The sequence below is a fragment of the Buteo buteo genome, chromosome 5 (genome assembly GCF_964188355.1).
Source record: "Buteo buteo chromosome 5, bButBut1.hap1.1, whole genome shotgun sequence".
In the NCBI taxonomy this organism is placed as follows: Eukaryota; Metazoa; Chordata; class Aves; order Accipitriformes; family Accipitridae; genus Buteo; species Buteo buteo.
This window is the reverse complement of record NC_134175.1, coordinates 18,154,761-18,164,635: the sequence shown is the minus strand read 5'-3', so window position 1 is coordinate 18,164,635 and position 9,875 is coordinate 18,154,761.

Below are 9,875 nucleotides of genomic sequence, written 5' to 3'. Positions count from 1 at the left end.
TGTCCAGTACATGACTGCTTATTGTATATAAGCTTTCAGTTTTCATTCCTAGTTGTTCTCAAGTACACTGGTAATATCTAGAGATGTTAGGATAATTATTATTCCAAAATCTTTAAATCAGAAAATCTTGAATAATATTTGTCATGATAGAGGAAATTTTTTCCATTATAACTTAATTGTGACTTCAGGAACAGCTATTAGCAAAAGGAAATGTGTACACTTTGGCACCTTTTTTTTGTCAATGCTGAGCCTTGGCTTTCCTTCCTTTTTCCTCACTGTGTGGAAGGAGGAGTAATAGTGAACTGCCGTCAATCTGTATTGGCATTGTTGTAATATGCTGTGCTCTATCACAGTTGTGTTTTCCATAAGATAGAATACAATTTCCAGGTTCCTTTCTTTTGCCAGCCAATCTCTCCACCACCTGCTGAAGTGAATTAAAGCAAGTGTAGTGTGAACTGAGTTAGCTTTACATGCACCTCCTGTCCTGCTAGTGACTGTATGTGATCAGCAAGGTCATGTAGCCCCTGCTGGATTTTCAAAATTGTTTTGCTAATGGGCAAGTTAGACACAAGTGTTCAACTCCTCATTGTGCCTCTGGGAAAAAGAATTTCAGTGATTTTTTTTTTAGGCTCATTTTCACATGGTTTCATTTGAAATGTAGATAACTCCCAGTCTATCAATGCTGATAGACTGACTGTTTCTTCATTGCATGTATTAAATTATATTAACGTAGAGGACAGACTCAAATCTGTTCACTAGTGAACGGTTTCCTGCCGTCTGTAAAACTTGCTTTCTGCATTTGGTAAAGAAGGTGGCTTTGAATCTCATGACTAGAAATTACTGTATTTGTGGAAATCAGTGAAGTGAAATCCTGGGTCTGTTGGCAAAACCTGCATTTAATTCTGAGGCCAGCATTTTCTCTCTTTACCGCTAGATCTTCCCTTCTGAAAGTTCTTGTAAGCTTTCATTGAACTTTATAGATTTCAATAGGAGACAAAAAAGCATCAGGACAGTTAAGTATTATTCGAGTTTTCTCTACATTTTGGAGGAAATAAGTCTGTGCATTTTCATTTATTGGGTGGGAATCAGATTCCATCTTTCAAATCTCTTTTGTGAATTGTGCAATAACTTGTTGCAGGGAAAATTTAAACATACTAATGTATTTTCCCTCACTCATGAGTTATCTAGCATTTCTCAATGACTGACAAAAACTTCTACCTAGCAGTTGGCATTTCAGTGTATAGCTTTTACTTTCAAGGTATAGAATAGATTATTTTTATCTCATTTTTACAGGAAAATTGGAGGACAACCTATGGAGGAAACTGGCTTACCTAACTCTCTGGGGGCAAATCAACATGCATACTTATGTGCAAATTTAAAAAATTGTAGATGTCAGTGAGCATACCATTGAAATTAATGTGCTAACTGAATTGGTGAAAATGCTGGATCTGTCCTTGAATTTCTTGTTTTCTTTCTGCAGCTCTGGGTAAGTGAGAACAAATCAAAGAACTCATTAAAACGTACTGCAAAGAGCAGTCATAAAATGCAGGTTCTCAATGGTTGCATGAGTTTAATAAGCAAAAATTTTTAAAAATCGCCATTTATGTTCATCTTGGGCCTTTTTGCTGTAATGGAAGATTGGTTGTGATGCTTCCATAGGCGCTAAAGCTTTCTGGAGCTCATGAATTAACTTAAGTAAAATATACTTTCAGCTTCCAGTCATGTTCAATGCTTGGACAAATTTACTATGGCTACACATTTTATCTATTGGTGTTGATGGGTCAGGGCATGAAATAAGTCTGGTTTGGTTGTCTTTATTGCCTCCCAACCAGCATTGGGCTCATTAAGCACATCTGCTTATCAGCCTCCCCTATCACTTGTGTCAGGAAGTTGTTACTGAGCCCTTAAGGGAATGCTTGTGCCCTGCTGTGTCCCTCCAGCAGGCTTTCAGGTGGTTAAGGTCCCCCTTGAGGACAAGGGCCTGCAAATGTGAGGTTTCTTCCACTTGCCTGAAGGCCTCGTCTGCATCTATTTTCTCATCAGTCCACAGCAGACACCCACAACAATGTTGCCCATGTTGGTCTGTCCTAAACTAGACAGCTCAATGTGCTTAGTTTTTTAAAGATTGTGCTATTTTGACTAGTACTGCAATATTTTTTCAGAAGTGATTTAAGGGATGTGATTTAATCAGGAAATCAGGATTTGGCTTTATTGGCTATTTAGAGATCAATTGTGGTTTTTTACTTTAATTTGCTTACCTATTATCTTAGTTATTACAAAGTACTGTTAGAAAAGTTGTCATTGGCTTGTCATGCATAATTTGGCTTCTGCATTTGTGAACTAAAATTGACCTTTCATTGACCATAGGAACTAAGTGATAAAAGTAGGTAGAATAGCAACAGAGGGGAAAAACCCAACCTTGGAAGTAATCTTCCCAAAAACTGAATTAGTCTTTGAAATTAAAATCAAGAGGGTTTTGCAGAAGGAAGTATTAAATCCTTTCCTTGCACATCACTGCTTCTGAAGGGAATCAGTAGATTATATTGTGTTAGTGAAGCCTTGGAATGCTAATGGAAAATTTCATTACATTCAGAAAATACTTTGTAGTAGAGTAGGGTTCCTGTCAAACTTGCCACAATGTGTTATTTTTCTAAATCTTAACCCAAAATTTTACTACTATTGATGTAAGTTTTAATCAATTAGCCTTTGAATTATTTCCTTTGAGCTACTGTTGATGTGACATTAAAGAAATAAGAATTTGGAGCTTACTGTGCATATTTTAGTTCTCAAATCCATTGGCCACTGTTGGCTTACTTTAAAACTCGGATTATCTATATTTTTTTTCCAAATGTCAATATCATGCGATACAGAAGTATGTCATATATGCTCAACATTGTAATGCAGAAAAAACAATGTGAAAATACAGTTTCAGATCCTGGCTCAAGAAATCCTTTCACAATTTCCTTCCTCTAAACACACAAATAAAATGGGAAAAATGAATATCCAGATGCTGCTTTTTCTTTCAGTCTAGTTGAGATACTTAAGCTCAAGGACATAGGACTGGTTTTAGTTTTAGAGCTTCTTTCACTGTAGAGCTTGTAAACTCCTATTTGTGTGTGACTTTATTATGTTGTATCATTTGGAATAATAGGGCTGTCAGGACAGAGAACTATGCACTTATAAATGTATATGATTTAAATATATGTATTTAAATCAGTTTTGTTTTGTCTTGACTATAGTAACATGGGGGTGAAGTTTGAAACACGGAAAAGTAGCAAAGCTCTGTAATGGCTAAACAGCCTAGCCAGCCGTTCTTTTTTATCATATAAAGTGAGCAAAAAGTTCATTGACTCTTGGTAATTTCCGTCTGGGGTAACTGCAAGCAGATGCTAATTTAAATGACACTAATAAAATCACAAGACCTAAAGAAATAAGTTTCTGACATTATAATTGAAGTAGATAAGGCACTGAGAGCTCTGTATAGCATAAAAGAATTGTGATAGGAAGCACAGAAGGGGGATCTTTGTCTTACTGTAAAGACCTATAATATGAGTATTTTCTCATTGCAACTACAAACCTGAGTCAGAGGAGACTTGGATTCTGTATAAACAAAAATGCTGCAAAAATACAGTAGGCTTGAAGTATAATGATATGAATATAGATGTGGGTATGTGCAGAAGGAGAGCTTTAAGTGGTTACTATTTGTTTCTTTGCTTTAAAAAAACCAAACACCTAGAAGTCAGTTTGTAACCAGTGTAAAAAGCTGCTGGAAAGCATTACTATCTTTTTACTAGAGTTATGTTCTAACTGGTAAATTGCAGTACAAAGAGTTGAAGGCTGGTGTTTCAATACAAAGTCTGACATTCCTCCTAAATGAAGACAATTTTACTTTTCTGGTCAACTGCAAATCCCACAATAATAAAAGGACTGGAGAAGAAACTTAAAAACATACATCCTGAGCTTCACAGATATTTACTATTTTAAATTCTGAAATTCACCATTTTGGTTTCACAAAAAGAAACAGAATTGTTGCTTAGGTTTTGGATAGGTGCCATCAACTCTGCTTGACAGCATTGGCAAAGATACCTAGGCAAAGTAGGTGGAGTAAAGTGCTTTTAAAGTAAATAAAAAGCTCAGTCTTGCCAGGTCTGATTTAAATATATATATATATTTGTCCCTATCCAAATGTTGTATTCCAAAGGGCTATAGTACAGTTACAAATGTAAATAAATCATAGGTATTACTTAAATGTTTGCCAACAAACTAAAATGTTTTATTGGTGAATGAAACAGACACTTTGGCTTGAAATCAAATCAGAATCATTTAAGGTTTATAAGCAGTGCCTATATTGACCTCTTATTTAAACCTACTGGAAGATTTGTTGTTTCATTTTTTAAAACTGACTTTGCAGAGTTTTGTCAATAGATATTACATTCAGCTTCAGCCAATATTTATTTGTTGATCCATGCAGAGACACTGAAGTTATGATAAACCTGTATAAGGATCAAAAAACATTCATTAGCCTTTATTATAGCTACAACTGAACCTCTAAATTTAAACTTCAGGCTAGTAAAATCGAGATTATGCCTGAGGAGAATTCCACTGTAGTCTGCTTTTCTGTCCACTGTTACACTGTTATTTGCAGGGTCCTAAAACTCCCTCTTCTTGTATTTACATATGATTTGCATCTATACAGTGTTCTCCAATGTCAAAATGGAAGATAAGAAGAATAGAAAAAGTGATTTTACACAATTTAAGATCTATCCCCTGTGTTTCTGGTTTTATTAGAGCAGCTTGCTTTGTATATTCCCCCCCCCCATTATTTTTACTGCTGAAGGTGTGACTTCATTGTGTTTTATGGGGCTGAACTTGCATGATCCAACATCTGTTCTGAAGTAACAAGAATGTTGCAAAAGGTCTTTTAAGTTAATAATAGTGATTTCAATCAAAAGATAATACAATTAGTGAGTTCTAAAACAGCTGGAAGGAAATTTAATTTTTTTTTCAACTACATATTTGGGCTTATGTATTGGTGGTGTTTGTCCTGATGTAAATAATGGAAAGTGAATACCTAACTAGTGCTTTCCCTAGCTGTGGTCACGAGAATTCTCCTGAAAGGAGCTAACGGCTGCTTAATGAGCTAATGGAGAGTCATTATAAGAAATTATTTTTAAAAAGAAAAATTTGAAAATTGTGTCAGTTAAAAAGAAAACCCACTGAAGTTATGTGCCTATCCATCATCATCACTCCTGCAAATTCTGTATAATTGCGCTTATAAATTTTTTGCATGTTTATAAAAATTGGATCTTGCAAGACCTAGAGTTAAGATGAACAAAATTGATTTAATGGGGGAGGGGAAGGAAGACAAAAATCCCAGAATAAATCATGCTCATATCTTTCCTCCTAATCTACAATATTTCAGTCCTTTCCTGAGGTTAAGCATAATTACGTAAGTCACTTCCTCTCTTATTCTCCTGTCATGCAGTAGTACAAATGTAATACTCCCTCTTCCACTAGCCCTGCTTTTAAAAGAAACATTGAGCACCTGTGTGAAAGCAGACTTGCCAAAAAAAAAAAAAAACAAAAACATTTTCCCTCCCTGCCCTGCTCATTATGTAGAGCCACCCTGTGCTTCTAAAGAGGCTTGGTTACTGTGATGTGTCATCCTGATGTCATTGGTTTGTGTTAATGGTTTCTTAATGAGATTGGGATTTCTGAAATTGCAGTGGCTGCTGAAGTAACTCATACCAGTTTAGATACATCTGATTATTGAATGCTATTTTACAGTTACTTTTCTCGTCATTTTACAAAATCCCACTGAGATTAGTTAGTGTGAGGGATAAAAAAGGGCAGAGAAGATTTACAAAGCTTCCAGCACTGCATTCAGTACCACTGGCTAAAAGCATTGTCTTTACCACAGGGGGAATTTATGTAATTTGTCTGAGTACTAGGTGTTTGTGAAGCCTTTAGGTTGTTTTCTATGGAGCTGGGCTCTTGCTTGAACAGACTATTAGTAAATGTAATGCCTGATGCAACTATTTAGCATGGGTTTGTCAGCTTAGCATTGTTCATATAGCTGTTTAAGTAATCCAGCACCCCACAGCATCATTATTTCCCTTCACTTCTCTAAGACTCCCTCAACTGCAGTTGTCTTTAAGGTACTATGATGTGTAGTGGGGAAAGTCCTTTTTCTTCTCCTTTGAGACACACGTGCAGGTAGATGGCTAATCATACTGCCGAAAGGTACTTTCCATGGTTTGAAAACTGGGCTACAGAAGATTCAAATAGCAAATCTATCTTTCTGATATGACACCCATTGTATATGTTACTACAGCAGATGCGTACTTACCCTTTATTTTAATATAATTACAGATGCAAATTAAAGGCTCTTGTATATTGGCAGTGGATGCTATCAGTGTTGTAGAGGATGTCTTCAGTAATATAGTCATGCTTATCTGGAAGATAGGTATATTATTCTGCACTGAGTTTCAAGACTGCTGGACATTTAGGTCTGTGCTCTTAAGTATCTTGCATTGTTTGTGAGCCATGTGACACACTTCATTAACAAGGTTAATTTCAGAGATTCTGTCTGAGGTTCAGTACATGCTATAGTGAAATATGTCACCAAAGCTTCTTGCTTAGCTTGTGCTAAATTTTAAGTTGTCTCCTCAAAGTTTCTGCAAAACTGAAACCACCACCAGTAATGAGAACAACAGTTAAAGTTCTGTTCGTACTGTCACCAACTGGGATGAGAATTCAGGCCAAAAACTTTAATTTCTTGGTCTGGGTTCCATGACACCAGCTGTGTCATGACACAGCGTTTTCACCAGCTGGGGTTTTTTTTGAGCTGGTATTCATTCTTGTATAGTTACTAGTTTTCTTATCAACTAATCATTGTGTGCATCTTTGTCATATCCTGTTCCCCACTCCCTCTTGATCCATGGATGTGTTCTGTTGCTTTTTCTTGCTCATTTGAAGATTTTCTGAATCTGTTCTGTGTTTGTGTGGCTAGGATTGGACTAGAGCAGACAGAATGGCATTGTTTGTGATCTGTATCATAGAAAGACTTCCTGTAATTGTCAGAGGTGGGGGAGGAAAAATTGAAAAAATCCAGATCAATGCCAGTCATTATTATATGCTGGGTTTTGTAAACATTGATTTTAGTTGATAAATTTCCTGTTTTCTCACAAAGATCACTGAGGGTGTGACAGCCCATTGGGTTTCTTGAAGCTAAGTAGGTTGTCTTCCTTTCCGTGGCTTTGCTTATACAAAGAAATTGCCTGGCATAAGTAGAATAAAATATTCATTCTTAAATAAACATTTTATTGAGAGTTGGAGCTATACAATATAATATTGTTGATTATGTACTTGTTATGATTATGTATTAATTGCAATCTGTATTCATCTCAAGCTTTACCATGAGAATTTCTTATTTTGGTGTTTTAGTTCAAGACTAGTAAGGCACTCTTTTTTTTCTTTTTTCTTTATTTTTTTATTTATTTGTAGTGCTCTGTCCTTGTAATATCCCAAAGGGACAAGTTAAGAATATCAAATGAATTTTCCCTCTTGCTGGTAACATATCATGAGACATGTAATTGCATTCCAGATGCTATTTAAAATCCCACAGATAAATATAAGTTGCTGATACAGTATAATAATACAACTAGATAGGTGTTTAACAAATAAGGTCCAAAAAGTTTCAGAGACTATTCTGGCATCAATGTTTTGTCTTACGTTTGCAGTTTTCCTTATTGTATTCCTTACTATCTTTCTACTGTTCATTTAAAAGTTTTTTTAACTGTACCTAAAATGAGCTTCAGTCACACAAGTCATGTCAAGGAGACTGTCTACAGAGTCTAAATACAGACTATAAAATATAGACTGTACATGTAACTTCACTGAAAGAGCTGTATAGATGCTTTAGTAATGCTGATACTGTAAGATCTTTACACTTTGCTTTCACAGCACCTTGAATGAATCATGTGCTGATGTGTACTTTATGTCCATCTTCTAGCTTTAATAATTCAACAGTCATTGGTATTGAAGACAGGATCATTAAAGTGAATTATTAGTATAGATTGAGGACAACTAAAGGAAATGTGTCTTTAATAAATATGCTATTAAGAATTACTTATCAGTTTTGTCGTGCTTTCACAAAATAAGTGTTATGCTTTAGAGTTCTATTATGGTCTACTATGGTTTCCAAAATTTTTGCAAATAAAGCAAAAGTAAAGTCTGTTTCAGTTGTTAAGTATTTTCTTATTTTATATAACCAGTGATACCAAAATACTTGAAAGTAGGTGGAATCTGAATAAGAGGCAAGAGCTTTTTTTGAAAAATATTTTTATAAATAAAAATACCTTGTTACAACTTTACTGTGAAAGCTTTGTTTTAAAAACTTACCTATGATACATGGATGTGAATATAGACAATGTAAATATGAACAGAATATTTGGTTGTGAGCACAGACCTGTGAACTTGAGTGAGAGCTGGAAATGGTTTGTTGTTCTCTGCCTCAGATCAGATCCCTGTACTACACCTCAGGTATCTGGGTCGGCACCACCAGTAACTCCCACTGCTTCACTTTGTACTGAGTGCACCAATATTTATATCAAAAAAGGAAGTGTAAACATGCACTTTCTTCAAATATTGAATATCTGAATACTAATTCTTTTTCGAATAAATATTCAACTATTTCTATCTAATAAGATGATATCAAGAGGAAAGACTGAAATGAGTTATTTTGTGGTGTCTTGCTCCAGACAGCGTATTAGCCTTGGGCACAGATTAAAATTCCCTTATTAGAAGGCAGGGACTGAAACCAATTCAGTAGTGTGTGGTGGGTTACTATAGAGTCAAATACTGAATAAGAGGAGCATCGTCAGCTCCTTTCTTTCTCATTTAGGTTTGTTGAGGGCTTATCAATGAAATATATTCCCCTCTGAAATATTTTTCTGCCTTTTTTTTTTTTTTCCAAAGAAAAAGGCACTCCCCCCCCCCAATCTTTCTTTAGATTTAATTATGTATTTTACTGTTAGGGTACTGCAGCCATTTTAACATTTTCAATCTCATTGTGTCACAGCAGTACTGAATTATTTTGTCACTTTATTTTAGTGAGAGCTAGGATCTAGCTGAAATTGAAATTAGTTGCTGTAGTTCATGGCATTCAATTTTTCTAGTCCCCACCTCATCAAAATATGCACCAAGCTGCTTCTTTCAAACTTGCTCTTTACTACTGAAAGCATTTATATAAATAGCAATGTAGGTATTTCAGGAATGAAAGGAACTTATAACTTCTATGGAAGAAGATGCTTTATCACTGATTTTAAATTCACTTATGGGCATTTGCATCAGGAAGTGATTTCTGTTCTCTACTATGAAGCAAAGTGAAACTAGTAGCCACCTGATTCAATTGAATAGCTTATTTACCTTTCTCCCATGCTCTTACTAAAACTATTCCTATATTTCTCCTACCTTTTTTTACTTGTTTTGCTTATTCTACTACCTTTTTCTTTGCCTCTTTTCTCTCCACTGGTGCTCCCAGCTACCCTGCAGAGCTGGTTCAAAAGCTGTCAATTCAGCAAAGCAAAAAAAGCACAAGACAAGCTAGAGCCAATTGTTAATTACAGGATGAGTTGTCAGGATTTATGAAATTCTGCAGGTGATGAAAGAGAAAATTATACTTTAAATCCAGGTGGAAGCTAGAATGTTCCAAGTAAATTTTCTGTGTTTAAACACAGAAATAGATATCCAGAAATAGATATCAAAACAAGTTGGGATACTTGAAATTCCACTTTTTTTGTCTCCTTTCCTCTCTTGGGCTAAAATGCTAATGATATAGAGGTAGCCAATGGTTACCTGTTGGCTTAGGATAA